The sequence below is a fragment of the Dermochelys coriacea genome, chromosome 4 (assembly GCF_009764565.3).
Source record: "Dermochelys coriacea isolate rDerCor1 chromosome 4, rDerCor1.pri.v4, whole genome shotgun sequence".
Taxonomy (NCBI): domain Eukaryota; kingdom Metazoa; phylum Chordata; order Testudines; family Dermochelyidae; genus Dermochelys; species Dermochelys coriacea.
Window position 1 is genome coordinate 33635324 of NC_050071.1, and position 17430 is coordinate 33652753.

General features: G+C 38.9%; 1 protein-coding gene across 5 annotated transcripts in view; it reads right to left on the reverse strand.

Annotated features, from left to right (window-relative positions):
• The window catches only part of COL25A1 (collagen type XXV alpha 1 chain), a 425450-nt gene that overhangs the window by 174323 nt on the left and 233697 nt on the right, over positions 1-17430 (reverse strand). The window lies entirely within an intron of this gene.

A 17430-nucleotide genomic window follows, 5' to 3' on the forward strand; every position in this document is an offset into this window, starting at 1 on the left:
TTACAAAAAGGCATCATTAATCTGAACAGAATCTGACAAAGTTTTCTGATAAGGAGGTGATGAACATTCCAGCAAGAAGCAACCTTGATAAAATTAGATTCTGGAGTCTCATCATTATGTTCAATTTGAACTAAAATTAGTGGCTTTTTGTCATAATTAATTGATCCATGGGAAATTATGACAATAATACACCTTCATTTAAAAAACTTCGTAGTTCTACTGATCAGATTAGTGTGATTCAGAAATGATGGAATGACTTAAATTAACTATGCAGGTTTAAAACAAATAAAAGGAAATATGTCTTCACACAACGCATGGTCATCTTGTGGAACTCCTTGCAAGAGGATGTTGTGAAGGCCAAGACCATAACAGGATTCAAAAAAGAGGTAGATAAATTCATGGAGGATAGGTCCATCAATGGCTATTAGCCAGGATGGGCAGGAATGATGTCCCTAGCCAGATGTTTGCCAGAAGCTGGAATGAGCGACAGGGAATGGATCACTTGATGATTACTGTTCATTCCCTCTGGAGCACCTGGCACTGGCCACTGTCGGAAGACAGGATACTGGGCTTGATGGACCTTTGGTCTGACCCACTAGGGCCATTCTTATGTTCTTTTGTACTGTGCTAATGAGGGCTGCCACTGTCAGGGAACACACTTATCAGGGAGATTACATGGTCTTTCCACCCCTGCCATAGGGAGGGTAGGTTTAAACTGAGGCTGCAGTACCACAGGAATCCTGCCAGCAGAGGTGGCTTGAGGATACACTGATTCAGTGCATCTCCCATCCACACCCTCCCTATCAAGCAATCCACTCACTCCTTGGCTTTTGTGGGGCACTGCTGGTCCGGTCAGCTGAGGGCCCCAAGGCAGACCAAGGAGCTGTAGGAATCTTGTGTTGCTGCAATCCCTTTTTGGATGGACTTTCTACCACGGGGTCCCTGCATCTTGGATTCCTCTGGAAAAAGTTAGCAAGTTCTATGGGTAAATGTGAAGAGGAAATGTACTATGGTACAATATAGTAAGTGTGATTGTGAACTACAACCTCACGGAAGATCAAATCACATTGGAAGACAGAGGAACTTTTACAAGGTGGTAAATGTTTGAGCTTTTAGAACTAGCTAAGATTTTTGGCTTTTCTAGTAACTCAATAATATTTTAGTTTAATGAGAAAAACCTTTCCTTTTGTTAAATGTTACTGCGCCTAAAGACATTTTAAAAAGAAATAAAAAATGTCTTCACTTTAGTTTCAGGATACTATAATTCCAAAAATGGGTCATAAGGTTTATATGGCCTCTAACCATCTCAATCTGTTTTCAACTATTTTTCCCCAGAACTTTAAATAGCAAAAATCGAAATGTTTTCTTTCTGAAGAATATTACCTACATACAAAAATTTCTGAATAATGTCACTTTTTGCTTATAGATGATCAGGTTTTATTACATTAAATAGAGAAGAAAACGTCCCTTTGAGTTATAAATAAGTCATTTTGCCATATGAATTCTATGATTACCACATAGTAAATAGTACTAGAACATTACAGAGATATCACAGTCCAAGTGTAGCAGAATTGTGGCTATCTGACGTGCACTGAGAGAGAACTACAAACTCTCACCACTTAGCATGTGGTTGGCATTTTGTATTCCTTCCTTTGGAGGAGTGAGTCTCAGAGCCAGCACTTCTGAAGATTTTAAAGCTTCATTTTTTAAGCCAAAACAATATTTAAAAGTTGGTAAATGGTTCTACTGTAAAATGAAGCTTCTAAATTTCTCAGCTCTGGGGATGACACCTCAGACTAGGTTAATCCAAGGCAATGAAAAGCATTACCCAAGTCCCACAGGATTTCCCAAAAGCCTATACTTTGTCCCACCTGGCTGTAACAATTTTAAAGTCAGTGACACTTTAGATGTACATGCTGGTCCTGACCCTGAAATCAATGAGAATTTTGCCTAGTAATGACTGAAGGACTGGGCCCCCTATAGATAAACCAAATTTGGAACAATACAGACAAACACACATATATACACACACAGACTCACAAACACATGTAAAGCCATACTATATTCTGAAATATCTATGAAAGACTATTAAAATAATCTCATAAGAACTGAAATGTAAAGGAAACCCAGGCAGAACTTCAAAGTCAGTTGTACATGTTCATGTGTACCTACACTTGCATATGCATGTCCAGACAAATTTTTGATTTGCACACACACCATAAGCATGTTCCAATCTAACGTAGAGGTACACAATACGAGTACAAATGTGCACATCTAACTGGAAAATTTGGTCCAAATATAAGCAATACACAGATATTTACATACATTCAGAAATATCAAAACCAATATTCAAACAATACTAGGGTTTTGATTTAAAGCAATAAATTGATTAAACAAAAAATAGATTTGAAAGCTGCCACTCCTTTCTTATCTCCATATCTTGTGCCTACATGCTACAGAGTGTTGCAGTTTAGAGGGTGTTGTGTAACACACAGCTAAGACAGGAGATGAAATTGTGGTCCCACTGAAGTCACTAAGAGTTCTACCAGTGATGTCAACAGGGCCAGGATTTCTCTTTGACTCTGCTTTCCTTTTATCATGTATACATTGTAGCACTAAGCCTCAGCTATGTACTGGGGCCACAGGGCCGCTTTTGCACCCCACAGAGAGATCTAGTGCAACTGTGCCTCATAGAGGCACAGGCCCAGCTTCGCAAAGGGACTTAGATGTCGCCATGCTCAGCATCGCAGTGTTTAATTTTTAGACACCTAAAAAAAAAAAAAAGTCACCGGAACAACACTGTGATCCACAAAACCTGAGTTACTTAGGTTCCCTACATAATGAATGGTGGAAGATAGCTGCCTCATAATGTGACCCACAAAAGCCAGTATACTAGACAGGGAGCTCTGCACCTCTCTCAGAATAGATGCCTATCTCTGCTTAGGTTTCAGAGTAGCAGCCGTGTTAGCCTGTATTCGCAAAAAGAAAAGGAGTACTTGTGGCACCTTAGAGACTAACAAATTTATTAGAGCATAAGCTTTCGTGAGCTACAGCTCACTTCATCGGATGATGAAGCTCACGAAAGCTTATGCTCTAATAAATTTGTTAGTCTCTAAGGTGCCACAAGTACTCCTTTTCTTTTTATCTCTGCTTAGTGATTCACGAGCGAGAACCCCTGTCCTGGAACCACACAGCTTAGGTAATAAGTACTTTCTTGTGGGAATGATTTAGATATGTGCCTTGCTCCACACAAAATGGCAGCAGCAAATCGGGGTGCCCACTTTATAATTTTTAACCCAGTGGTTAGAGCACTCCACCTGAGATGTGGGAGTCACGGGTTTAATTCTTCCATCTCTGCCAAAGGGGGAAAGGGGATTTGAACAGAGATCTCCCATCTCTGAAGTGAGGGCCCTATCGACTGAGCATGGGATATTCTCTTGAAACTATTCCACTATGGATAAATAATTAAAGAGTGATTGGAGTAGGGGGACTGGACCCAAGGTCTTCCAACTCTCCAGTGACTTCCAACTCTCCCCAATCTCAAGGCTACTAATTCTCTCTTGCTCTCTCTGGCCCAATGACTATTTAAATCTTTACTCACAGTGGAATAGCTATTGGGCCAGAAAGAGAGCAAGAGAATGACTCTATAGCCTAGTGCTTAGGGCACCCGCCTGAGAGGTGGGAGACCCATGGGTCAATCCCCCTGCTTCAATCACTCTTTAATTATTTATTCGCAGTGGAACAGCTTCAACAGGAAAGACTGAAGGAGTTCCTATGAGAATATCCCATAGCTGAGTAGTTGGGGCACTCTTCTCAGTGGTGCGGGGATCTCCTCTTCAATTCTTTTCTTCTTCTCCAACAGAGGGGGAATTAAACCTCGGTCTCCCACACACCAGGTGAGTGCTCTAACCATTGAGCTCAAAGTTACAAGATGGATGACACCATCACCGCCTCCTTGGTTGTGAATGCGACCCAGTCTGGTAGGCAGCCTCTGAGACCACCTACCTGATCAGGCCCCACAAGCAAACACCTATCCTTGCTGGTTCATGAATCGTTGTGGGGCTTAGGCGGGAGATAGTTGTATGGACACCTAGAGGGAGGCAGCAGTGTATATGCTCAGAGGCAGAAACTTAATTGCCTAAGGAACTTTTATCCTGTAAATTTCAGTGCCAAGTGAGTGTAGGCGCCTACAGGGTTCAGCAGAAGTTTTCTGGATTGCAGTGGAGCCTAAAACTGGGACTTAGGTGCCTAAATTGGGGGTTAGGTGCCTAAGTACCTTTGTGGATTGGGGCCATAGTGCTTTGTGGAAATACTCATAAGGGCATAAGGGCTGCATCGTCCTTAATAAGGCTGATTTATACTAGCTGTCTCAATTTTAACACTAGAATTATCCAGCATGGAACTGTATATATGGGTAACCAATATAAAAGCACCCCTAGACAGGAAAATATCTCCAAGTCTGCTCTAATCTAAATACAGAATCTCCTTTCAAATGTGAACATATAATATGGAACCTTGCATCAACCAGGCTAATTATTTCATGGCTATTAACCCTTCTTGATCAATAAATATTTCTGTATACCCTTCATAGGTAAGATATTTTATGTTACACTACCCAATAATTGCAGTTATAGAATTGTTTTTGTTATTGTTTCTCTTCATTTGTCTCCCTAATGTGTTTGTTGTTTTGTATGTAAAAAAATCAATATGTTATACAAGAGATGCTGTAGCAAACCCTCTACTTTGGTGCTGACCAGGTGCAGATGGAGGGATGGCATCATGAGTCTGACCACTACCTTTCCACTAGCTGCTATTTGTATTGGCCTGGAACACAAGAAGTCAAAGGGGGAGGGCATAAAGAAGTTCATTATGTCCTTCTCCTTCCTTATGTAGCTACACAAGGGCCAAGCACAACCAGGTCCTAAATGAGTGGCTTTTGTGTTTATTTTTAAAATTATAATATGAACATAACTTGTTTTGAAAACTCTCCTAGGCAGCTCCATTTCAATCATTGCAATGGTACTGTATTTCTAAGGGAATGCTGAAGGACAGTGTCTTTCAATGATACTGAAATTATTCCTGGTGCATGAGTAGTATGGATCTTTCACACAATGGACAGTATGATGCTGTATATCAGGTTTTAGCTGGGAATTAACTTTTAAATGCTAGATAAAAATCACTGTGAAAAATTGGCTCTCATGTTGAAAGGTTGGCAGAATCTTAATTATGAAACATTAGTGAGTGCTTCTTTATTAAAATATGCTACATAATATACAATTAATATTTCTACTGCATATTAAAAAGCGATAACATCAAGGTATGGGACTGAATTCTGTTTTAACACTTCACTACAGTTATGTGGGATTTATACTGTGGTAGCTGAGCACAGAATTGGTCCTATTTAATCTGCAAAAGAATAACTTCCTTAATTTGTATAATTTATAACATTTTAGAAGATTAAAGTATAATTTCACTCAGGAAAGTGACTCTAAAAATGACTTTGTGGAGTTTCATATTAATTGTCTCTCAGTGTCTGTCATATCAAATTTTCTCATCTTAAAATCTAAAGGTGTTTCTTCTGTCAGATCTGTAAAGTCAACCTGGGTTCTTACTGCCTCTTCCAGCACCACCAGTAATCAGCTGACTATTTTGATTACAATCTCTGAGGCAGGATAAAATCCAGCTTGTTCTTCCACACCAGAAGTTCTTCTTGCAATGCTAACAGGAGCAACTTTTGCCAGTAAAGTAAGCATACATGATTCAGAGATGCACTTGATGTGGGTGGGTTGATCTTAAGAAAGTGTGAATGTTTTAACTGGGAAAATTTGGTGGTTTGTGCCTTAAAAGTGATGGTATGCACCATTTTTTTTTTATTCAACAGGTAGCAGAAGGACATGGGGATGTGGTACCTGGAATCCCAGATAAAGCACTGAAAGGTGCCCCATTTATATTTTCTGACTTCCATAATTTAAAGATGGCTGATTTTAAAAACTGTATTTGTTTTTCCCCATTGAGGTACATATTTTATTTCCTTTTGGCACTTTCCTCAGCTTGGACAGTGAAACTGCAATACAGTGTAGTTTTATTTTCTGTTTCTACTCTGTTTCACTTTCTGTTTTTCATGAACTAGCACAATGCTATTGAATGTGACCTTACAACTCACTCTCTATGCTGGTAACCAATCTTGCAATTCTCGCTGCAGAACTACTTTTGTGACAATTATATTGACAACCTTCTCTCATCTTGTCACCATGAAAGGTTTTCCTCCTTCCCCCCCCTGCTGTTGGTGATGGCTTATCTTAAGTGATCACTCTCCTTACAGTGTGTATGATAAACCCATTGTTTCATGTTCTCTGTGTGTGTGTATATAAATCTCTCCTCTGTTTTTTCCACCAAATGCATCCGATGAAGTGAGCTGTAGCTCACGAAAGCTTATGCTCTAATAAATTTGTTAGTCTCTAAGGTGCCACAAGTACTCCTTTTCTTCTCTCATCTGTTTCATTAGCCATCACCCATTTCTGCCTTTTCTCATATAACACTGTGATAAAGATAGCTATGTAGTGCTCCCCATTTTCAGGTGAGTCTTGTGAACAATTTTCCTTCATATGTACTTTTGGGGGGGGCAGATTAATACAATTGGGTTTGAGTTTCACTTGAAAATTTTTGGCTTCAAAATTCTGGAGTTCAATTTGACAGCCTCTTCAAGATTGTCGATCAAAGGCAGTTAGACTGGCTGCTAATTGATCCCCTCCTCCCAGCTAATTTGATATCAGTTACTGACAGGGCAAAAAGAAAAGAAGTACTTGTGGCACCTTAGAGACTAACAAATTTATTAGAGCATAAGCTTTCGTGAGCTACAGCTCACTTCATCGGATGCATTTGGTGGAAAAAACAGAGGAGAGATTTATATACACACACAGAGAGCATGAAACAATGGGTTTATCACACACACTGTAAGGAGAGTGATCACTTAAGATAAGCCATCACCAGCAGCGGGGGGGGGGGGGGGGGAGGAGGAAAACCTTTCATGGTGACAAGCTCTGTGTATGTGTATATAAATCTCTCCTCTGTTTTTTCCACCAAATGCATCCGATGAAGTGAGCTGTAGCTCACGAAAGCTTATGCTCTAATAAATTTGTTAGTCTCTAAGGTGCCACAAGTACTCCTTTTCTTTAAGCAAGGTAGGCTAATTCCAGCAGTTAACAAGAATATCAGAGGAACAGTGGGGGGTGGGGCGGGGGGGAGAAATACCATGGGGAAATACAGGTTTCAGAGTAGCAGCCGTGTTAGTCTGTATTCGCAAAAAGAAAAGGAGTACTTGTGGCACCTTAGAGACTAACAAATTTAGAGCATAAGCTTTCGTGAGCTACAGCTCACTTTGTGTAATGACTCATCCATTCCCCGTCTCTATTCAAGCCTAAGTTAATTGTATCCAGTTTGCAAATTAATTCCAATTCAGCAGTCTCTCGTTGGAGTCTGTTTCTGAAGCTTTTTTGTTGAAGGATAGCCACTCTTAGGTCTGTAATCGAGTGACCAGAGAGATTGAAGTGTTCTCCGACTGGTTTTTGAATGCTATAATTCTTAATGTCTGATTTGTGTCCATTTATTCTTTTACGTAGAGATTGTCCAGTTTGACCAATGTACATGGCAGAGGGGCATTGTTGGCACATGATGGCATATATCACACCGGTAGATGTGCAGGGGAACGAGCCTCTCATAGTGTGGCTGATGTGATTAGGCCCTATGATGGTGTCCCCTGAATAGATATGTGGACAGAGTTGGCAACGGGCTTTGTGGCAAGGATAGGTTCCTAGGTTAGTGGTTCTGTTGTATGGTGTGTGGTTGCTGGTGAGTATTTGCTTCAGGTTGGGGAGCTGTCTGTAAGCAAGGACTGGCCTGTTTCCCGAGATCTGAGAGTGTGAGAGTGATGGGTCGTCCTTCAGGATAGGTTGTAGATCCTTGATGATGCGTTGGAGAGGTTTTAGTTGGGGGCTGAAGGTGATGGCTAGTGGCGTTCTGTTATTTTCTTTGTTGAGCCTGTCCTGTAGTAGGCGACTTCTGGGTACTCTTCTGGCTCTGTCAATCTGTTTCTTCACTTCAGCAGGTGGGTATTGCAGTTGTAGGAATGCATGATAGAGATCTTGTAGGTGTTTGTCTCTGTCTGAGGGGTTGGAGGACTGAAGGTAAAAAATCCATTACAATCTACATACCATGGATGAGTCATTACACAAAGTAAAACTATTTCCCCATGGTATTTCTCCCCCCCACCCCACCCCCCACTGTTCCTCTGATATTCTTGTTAACTGCTGGAATTAGCCTACCTTGCTTGTCACCATGAAAGGTTTTCCTCCTTCCCCCCCCCCCCCCCCCGCTGATGATGGCTTATCTTAAGTGATCACTCTCCTTACAGTGTGTATGATAAACCCATTGTTTCATGCTCTCTCTGTGTGTGTATATAAATCTCTCCTCTGTTTTTTCCACCAAATGCATCCGATGAAGTGAGCTGTAGCTCACAAAAGCTTATGCTCTAATAAATTTGTTAGTCTCTAAGGTGCCACAAGTACTCCTTTTCTTTTTGCGAATACAGACTAACACGGCTGCTACTCTGAAACCTGACAGGGCAAGGGATACTGAAAGGAGGGGGCAAGGAAGTGAGGGCCAACTTAAGCAGCTGTAGCATCGAAGCCAACACTAAAAGTCTTCCAGACAAGTAGGTGATAAAAAAGTACAGATGAAGAAGAGTAGTGAGGGGTGGTGGTAGTTGTAGCTGAAGGTTACTTTCCAACAGAACCAGAACCCTGGAGAATAGAGAAAAGACTAATAAAAGGAGGGGGAAGGGAGCTTGGCAGTGGAGAGGAGTAGGTGTGCCCAGCTAAGACTGCGGCCGGCAGCAAACAGAGGGAACGCCAAGGAAGATATGCATTCCTAGTATCAAAACAAAAGAAGAGCCCAACTGGGAAAAGGGAGGGGAGGGAGGGAGGGAAAGAGTGATAATGAAAGAGGGAAAAAACACCTTTTAGAAGTTGAGAAAGAGTAAGAGAGGGAGCAGAAACACCTACAATATTTATTTTAAATACTTAAAAGATTTGTAAACAAAATCTTCAAGATCTTCCATTACTATTTATAGACACTACAACATGCATTTTCTAATTGAGAAACTATGTGTTGTGACAACTGATAACTGAACGGAATGCACTCCACAAAATTAAAACCCATCTCTGATATAATTAATTAAATTGTAAAAACATCCATCTCCCGAAAGAGTATATGCGATCTGATACAAACAACTATAAAACCAAAACCAGGCCAATCCAGATACCACCAGCCAACAACACTGGACAAAGACACAAAACCCCCAAAAGAAAATCCAGAGAAAAAAGGCAGCCAAAAAAGGGTCACAGATGTGCTATTACAAATAGGCAGACCTCATGATAGTTATGAAGACAATCACCAAGATACTTTGATGGACCTCCTGTGAGTGGGTTCCATAGACAAAGATCCTGAACTGAGATGGCCCTTTCCCAGCACGATCCAGACAAAATGTGATTAGGACATAGAGATAACTTGGCTGTTCTCAGTTGCCTTGGATGAATGCAAAAAGAAGAGGTGGTTGATAGGTCATCAAGCCTAGGTTACTAAGGGCCATATTGGTTATACTAAAATGAACCAGTCCGTGGCTGGCTATAAATTTATATTAATGTATATTTTAGCATAAATGTTTCAAAAAAGAAAGAAAAGAGGAAAATGTGTGGAAAGACCTAGTTCATACTAGTTTTGAACAAATCACCTACCAGCTTTCCATCCATACCAATCGGACCCTAGGATAATCAAAAGCCAAAACAAAACGAAACAGTTAAATCATAGGAACACTGATGTCGGGCAAATATACAGACTTGTGGAATACTATAGGTTTTAGCAGATGATTTACTGTATGTCAGCAGTTAAATGCAATACCCTAAGGGCATTGCAGGCACCAAAGTTAAGAAAAAGGAACGGCAGGAGAAGCAGACCTAAGAAGGTAGTAATCAGAACAATATGGTGGGAAGTAATCAGGCAGTAGCTGGTGTTTGACAAGAAAGTGTTCAACTTGAAATGAAAGATTTGTTAGGCTTGCAAATCACAATGGTACAATACGACAGAACATATGAAATAATGCATCTGGCTTATGTATTTTGCTTTAAGCAATTAGGGAACTATATTAGGTAAGCCATTTACTGTATAGCTGTTATCACAATTATGGCTTCAAGAGCACTTGAAGAAAGCAAACACTCCTCTCTAAAATCTCTGAAGTAATTTACCTTTCAGATGAGGTTATTACAATGACTGCTATTAAAAAGGCAGCATTTGCCAACAGTTACTTCATTGCGTTAGCTAAGGTACTGAACTTTTTCTCTGTACTTAGCGAAAGAAAAACCCTCTGCTAAATATTGGCTTTTTCTTGGTAACAATTGCACCTATTGCTATGTGATATTTCAGAGAGACAGATTACTTATTATTACCCAATGTCCAGGTTCAGATTTTAGTTATATGGATGTAAACTCAGAGTGGAGTTAATAACACAATGGAGTTATTTTGATCCATATTGGTGAAACTCAGAATATGCACGAATACTAAATGTGTTGATACTGTTTTGGAAAATATTATTTAAGATTTAAAGCCAGATTTTCAAAATTTCTCAGCACCCTCAGTTGGAAGCTGCTGGGTACTGAGTTCTTTTGAAAATATGGCCAATTACATAGGTGTCTAAATGGGAGAGGCAGGGTGCTGTACTCTTTTGAAAATTTGTTCTTGAATCGCGACAGTCTTCTGACAAATAGAGTGTATACATTTCAATAATTCTGGTTACTCATTTGTTTAGTTAGCAGTGGATTTATGTAAGAGTCATTCACTCATTTTGAGAGTTTGTCCAGTAAGACATTGTACTTCCCAGTATGGTGATATTTATGCCATGATATGATTGTTTATCAGTATATCACTGTACATCATCATATCATGAGTCACAATGCAACATCATGTCATAAAATGACATCACAATGCATCAAACACTAATACAAAATCAATATGCAAAGATTTAATCTACCCACTGAAAGTCATTTTTGGATCCTTTGATGTCCTGCAAACTAGGCTTGAAGCAAAAATTGGACTGATCCAGAGGTGAATTAAGGCAATCTGAAGCCCTATGTAGATTCTACAAGGGACCCTGCATAATCCACTTCTGCATCATGTCCCCACACCTTCTTGCAGGGACAGTAGGTTTCAGAGTTAAGAGGAATGGGGAAATTCACACCTCGATGTGTTTGTTTCAGGCTTTTTACGGAGACAAGGCTCCACCAGTTACACTTGGATCAAGTTTTCAAGCTTTTCTTCATATCCATGAGTGCTAGAAACTTCATTTTTTTCAATGAAAGCTGAGAGACTGACATCATCCTGTGCCACCAGTTGGTGGGGGTCTATGCATGGGTCTATTGTCTATGCTTTAGTCCAGCCATGGATTGAGCAAAACCAACCAAACAAAAACAGAATAGATGGGAAACCTACAAATGGTACTGTATAGATCTGATTTCAGATACTGAAAATAAAATGCTATCAGTCCAACAAATATGTCTTAAAGAAAGCAAACACATGAATAGTGTGCAAAGAATATATACCAAAACAGGACAGAGTAGTCACTTAAAGCATAGCAAAAGTCAATTGCCTCATCAACATTCTGAACACCCGCTACATTACTTCACCGCAGCCATTCTGGAATCACTACTTCTGAGAATGAGATTTTCATCTGCCCCTTGACTTTCATTTATAAAAATATCGGATCACAACATATATGAGCTGCAACAAAGGCTTAAAACATGGTGGTTTGAATCTCCCTCTTATAAGTAACAATTGCATGACGACGGAAGAACATCGGCAGCTGCCTCAAGGTCCTACATAGTCTTGTAATTGGTCTCCTAGAAGTAAAATTTGTTTCCCCCCATATCAATTTTTATTAATACATAAGAAAAACATTTATCCAATTTATTAAAAGAGCAGTGTTCACTATTCTACTTCCCCAATACCCTCTAACATGTACCACAGAGGAAGCACTTAATGATTTCCTAGCAATTATATTGCACTTTGAGGCTTATAGTTTTATAAATTATCTTTGTTTTTGCAAGCACAATCTTATATCCTCAAATTATAACACATGCATTTTTGCATCCACAATGAACTGTGCACACAAATAAAAGTATTGGTAAGTGGACATCTAATAGCTAGACATATAACTACTAGTACAGTAGTCAGATATATTAACTGTTAATATTTGTGCTTGCAATTTGTTACAGGTGCGGAAATGAAGGCTGAGTTGAATCCTGACTGTAAATCAGGTTCTAGTTCTACAAAACATTGTATAAACATTAACTAATTAATCCTCCTAACAGTACTATGAGTCATAGTGAGCAAGTAGGTAGAGATACAAACCCTCCCTAAGTTCCCCATATTGCGCCAGCAGCTGAGTTTAACAATTTGGCCAACTGTAGGTTTAGCATTAAACCCCAGAGGTTTAATTACTTTTATAATGAATGAATAAATAAAGAATTATACAAGTATTTTTAGAAGGAAAACTCATCATAGGATGTAACTGCTGGTTCACAGGGAATGGCTTCAGTGGGTCCCCTAGTCTACTGCAGCTCTTACAATTAAAATAATGTTTCTATTTTTCAGATGAACAGGAAATTTCTTTTGCCTGACTGAGAATAAACATTATACATAATTTATATCACCAGCTGTGTTAACCTTACATGATGGGCATTAATTATTCTTATAGCTTTTACCTTCTCTACAGCCATATTTATATCACTACAACCCTAGAATTAAGGGTCTATGTGAACATATTTTCTATTAGTAAGTCCATGGTTATCAGTGTTTTATAACTCTTGGAAGGGTAGAAAGTGAAATTCCTACTCAGCTGAAAATTAACATAAATGAGGTTGGATCCTGCTCCTATTGATTTCAATAGGAGTTTTCCTTTTGATTCCATTTGGAGCAGAACTGAGCACATTATCTAAGCCTGGATGAATCTTCTGGGATTTCTTTTAAAAATGTAGGGAAAGGAGAGGGAAACTTAACTGGGGAAAAAGGAGCTACAGAAAAATAAAAATAAATTAATGGCATATACTTAAGATGGTGTTTTTATTTTTTGAGGCGATTACTCTACCAGAAGAATTAATAAGATTCTTATTTTATAAAAATATTGAACCTGAACCATCACATTAATTGCTAACTTGTTTTTTTTTCTATTATCTCCTTCTGCTACTGACAGCAAACAAATAATGCACTTTTCAAAAATGGAAACAATCGTTTCCTCTAACAACAATTATTATTACTAATTAGTATTTTTTTTGACAAGCAGCAACAAAGCATATTGTTTTCTATGAGAGAATCTCTGTCAAATCTCTTTCAAGAACTATCTAGACTAGACAGGATGCACCATGACATAAGGGACTGACAGGTTTTTAAAAAATAGTTAACACTATTACTCATTCACTTCTTGTGGACATTGTAGAGGGTACAAAGAACAGAATGATCTCTCCTAATTATACAAAATTCCTTTCTAGGTTTGCACTATTATCTTTAAAATGTGTCCTCTTACTGGGTATCTACTGAATATACTGCTCTATTGGGACCATATTTCCCCAATTCCCACTTATTTCCTTGCATAAAGCATATTCTGGTTTTATGCAGAGAGATTAATTTTACTCAAGAATATTTAGAGCTGGGAAAAGCAACAAAATTAGTAAATTACACATGCAAAAGTAAAAAAACTTTAACAAATCAATTTTTCCTGTTTACAATCAATGCCTCTTTCTTATTTATGGATTAATTTAGAGGCCTATATTTTTTAAATTAATATATTTTTTCAAAATTTGTTTTAACAATATTGAAAAGACCAACAAAAATTTTGGGGACCTCTGAAATATACATATATCTCTGCTTCCAAAAGATACCAGCTTTATTAGTGTTGTCTTGGTCTCAGTTTGGGCATAACTAGGAGTAATTGGTAAAATTAAGAAAATGAATGCTCAACATCAGGAAATACTTCATGAGAGCAACTAGACAGTAATAGAGTCTTCCAAGGAAAGCAAAGGCAGAGAAAAAGAGGAAGGATCTAGATGACTTAACATCTTTTCTATCTCAAACATCTAAGATTCTTTGATCACTCCTTTGTGATCCTCACCAAAATGAATCATAAAATACATACTCAACTGAAGGCAGTTATGATCCAATATCTGATATGTGCAGATCTTTCATTGCATTAGTCTCTTTCTACCTGTTTTGCATACTATGGGATGTATTGTCTTATCATAGTTGGTGTGAGGTTTGAGCCACTTATGCTATAATTAGGACAATTCATCTTAACATTATTGCTGTGAGACAATTTTTCTCTGAAAAGTATCTAAAGAAAATTCTGGACAGTGTAATTTATGTTTACGCATGTAACTAGAAATGAACCAATATGCTAACAAGCTAATATAAAAAGCTCCAAATCTGTATTGAATCATTCTTGTTGTTTTTCCAGGCCAATTTATGTTAAATGAAATATTTTGGAACAAAGTATCTTCTCTAGTCTCACCTGTGGATCTCTATTGTATATGCTGCATGGAAGACCAACGCAGAAATCGTACACACATGGGAGATTTGCAAAACATGGAACTGAGATCCCCACTGTGGATTCAAGAGCAGGATTTTGCTCCACACAATTTGGACTCATTTTATGGTACAAATAAGTACCAGAGTCTGCTCCCACATTTTTCATGCAAGATTCTGTGCTCACAAATAGACCTAATGAGACATGTGTGTCCATCTCACTGCAATAATTTAACAAGTGCATAAGTAATCTTTGGGCTAAATTCAAGTCCCACTAAATTCACTGGAAGTTTTAACACTGACCTCAGTGGGACCAATATTTGGCACTTTATTGTCCAATCACATTTTAATATATACACCAGAGTGATTTTTTTGTCTCTATGACACTAATTTGACATAGTGTTAAATTATATTAGTTTAAGATTGTCACAGATGCATATTTGAATTCACAGACTCTTCGTCTGATTCATATGACTAAAAATATGACAATTTTCTAAACACTAAGAAGATAGCTTGTGAAATTGTTACTAGCAGCTATCTGAATCCTTTTATGTAAATACATATCCACTAGAAGGTTTCCAGCAGAGTTTCAGAAAAATAAAGCAGGAATTCAGCTGTAAAGTAGCTATATGAGTTGCTTACCATTTATTATTTTCAGTGAGAACTTTAAAATACCTATTTTTAAAAGTTTTTCAGTGTCAAACAGCAATTTAACAAATCATCCACTTTAAATTCAGATTAGGTAAAAGACGCAAAAAGAAAAATTTGCCATTACCTTGGCTAGTTCCAGATTCACACTGGTTAAAAACCTGACTGTTGTCAAATCTGTTCATCATGAAGCCATTAAAAATAACTGATCTCCATTTCCTCTCCCCCAGCTAATTACATGTTTAGCAAGATTGGCATTAAATTAGGTGTTTTAATGCAATATTCCTAGTAGTCTGATGACTGTTTTTTTTTTCTTGTAAAAGATTTTTAGAACATAGGTGGGTGGTAGGGGTTTTTTTAAGAGGAGCTCCTCCACTAGCTAAATTGCTTCTACTGATGAAAATCTGTTGGTTCTTTTTTGTACGAGTCTGAATGACTGCTGTTAAAAAGTATAGTGATTGCAAACAGCTTAGCTGCAGAAGTTGTATGCCCAGTCTCCTGGAGGGAGGGAGCACTTTAAAACATTCTGCAGCAACTCCCTCTGGCCAACAGAATATCACTGACAAGATCAAGGGGTCTAGTCCTCTTTGGCTGGAGTGACGGTCACCCCCTAAACAATGAAATGCAGGGAAAGGAAAAGATCCTTCTTCAAAAAGAAAAAAAGTCCACAAAAACAAAAGCCCTGACAGTAGAGATGCATGAAAGCACTATCAGCAGGTTATTCCATAAACATCTATTATGGAGTTTCTTGTATTTGGTACTGGTCCCTGACAGCAACATGAGAGTAGATTAAATGGACCATTGATTTTATATGGTAAGAGAAATGAATCCCTTTTGAGGTGGGGAATTGATTTATTGCTTTAAATCTCTATTGTAAAAATGATTTTAATATACATTTTATAGCAGAATTGTGCCTTGCTAGCCTTAATTAGGAGCAATTTATGTAGACCCCAATCCTGTCCCTATTCCAGATCCTTTTGACAAAGGACATATTTGTCCTTTAAACTCTTAAATCCATTCAAAATGCTGCTGCCAAGATCACCATCCCAGCTCATCTCTCTCTCTCTCTCTCTCTCTCTCTCTCTCTCTCTCACACACAAGCTTTGCAACCCTCCGCTGGCCTTCCTATTTCCACTGCAGCAAACACACTGTTTACAATTCTAAGCCTGTATTAGCTAAGCCCGACACCACCTATCATTTCCTACTTTTTTCAAGCCTTCAAACCCTCCCTCCCCTATGCCCACTTTGCCATCGCTTACTACCTATCCATCCAATTTCCCCCTCAAACACCTTTGTGCTTTCTCCCATCCTTTATTCAGGGAAAGAGGAGACCTCCTCCTAAAATAAAAAAATGCAAAGCCATTACATTGCCCTTCAAACACCTCCTTAAAATTCACCTCTGCAAAGTGCCTAGAAACTACCACTGCCACTGCCTCACCAAATCACCACTAACCAGGTGTCTGAGCCACCACAGCCCTGGGGAAAGGCACCAAACAATCGCCACCGCAAGGGATCCCAGGGATGAAAGCCACTGGTCCAGGTTGGGGGCTGCAAAGTGCCACCATCATTGCTACCACTGCACAAGGGCAAGAGCTGCTGCTTGGAGTGAGAGAAATAGCAACTGTTGTCTGAAGAGAGGGCTGGCTGCTTAGCAACCAGCCAGCATCACCAAGTCTTATGTATGCTGCTTCCTGACTCAAGAAGATGGGAATAACAGGAACTCAAGATCTTTCCTTTCAGATGAAGAGGAGGAACAGAAGCCCACACAGCAATAATTCAGCTAAAACTGAACAGCAGGAACCCCAGGACACTAAACCAGACCTCATCCGAAGGAACTTGTATAGGACTCCAGACCGGACCCCAACCAGCTGGAAAGACTTAAGAACAAAACCTCAGACCAACTAGTGAAAGCCAGAGGGACCAAGACCTCAAACCAGTCCCCAGCCTTAGTACAAGTAAGTATGTAGCTTTTTGTTTTATTTGCATTTTCCCTTCTTCTTGATTCGTCTCTTCTTTGATTTTTAATACAGAATCTAAAGCTATGAATTTGCTAAAGTAGGTTTAGTGTCCTTTTTAGTCTGAGTTAGACAGTAAGGGCATGAATACAAAAAAAAAAAAAAGACAGAACACCTCTGAAGAGTCCAACAGAAAACATCAGTC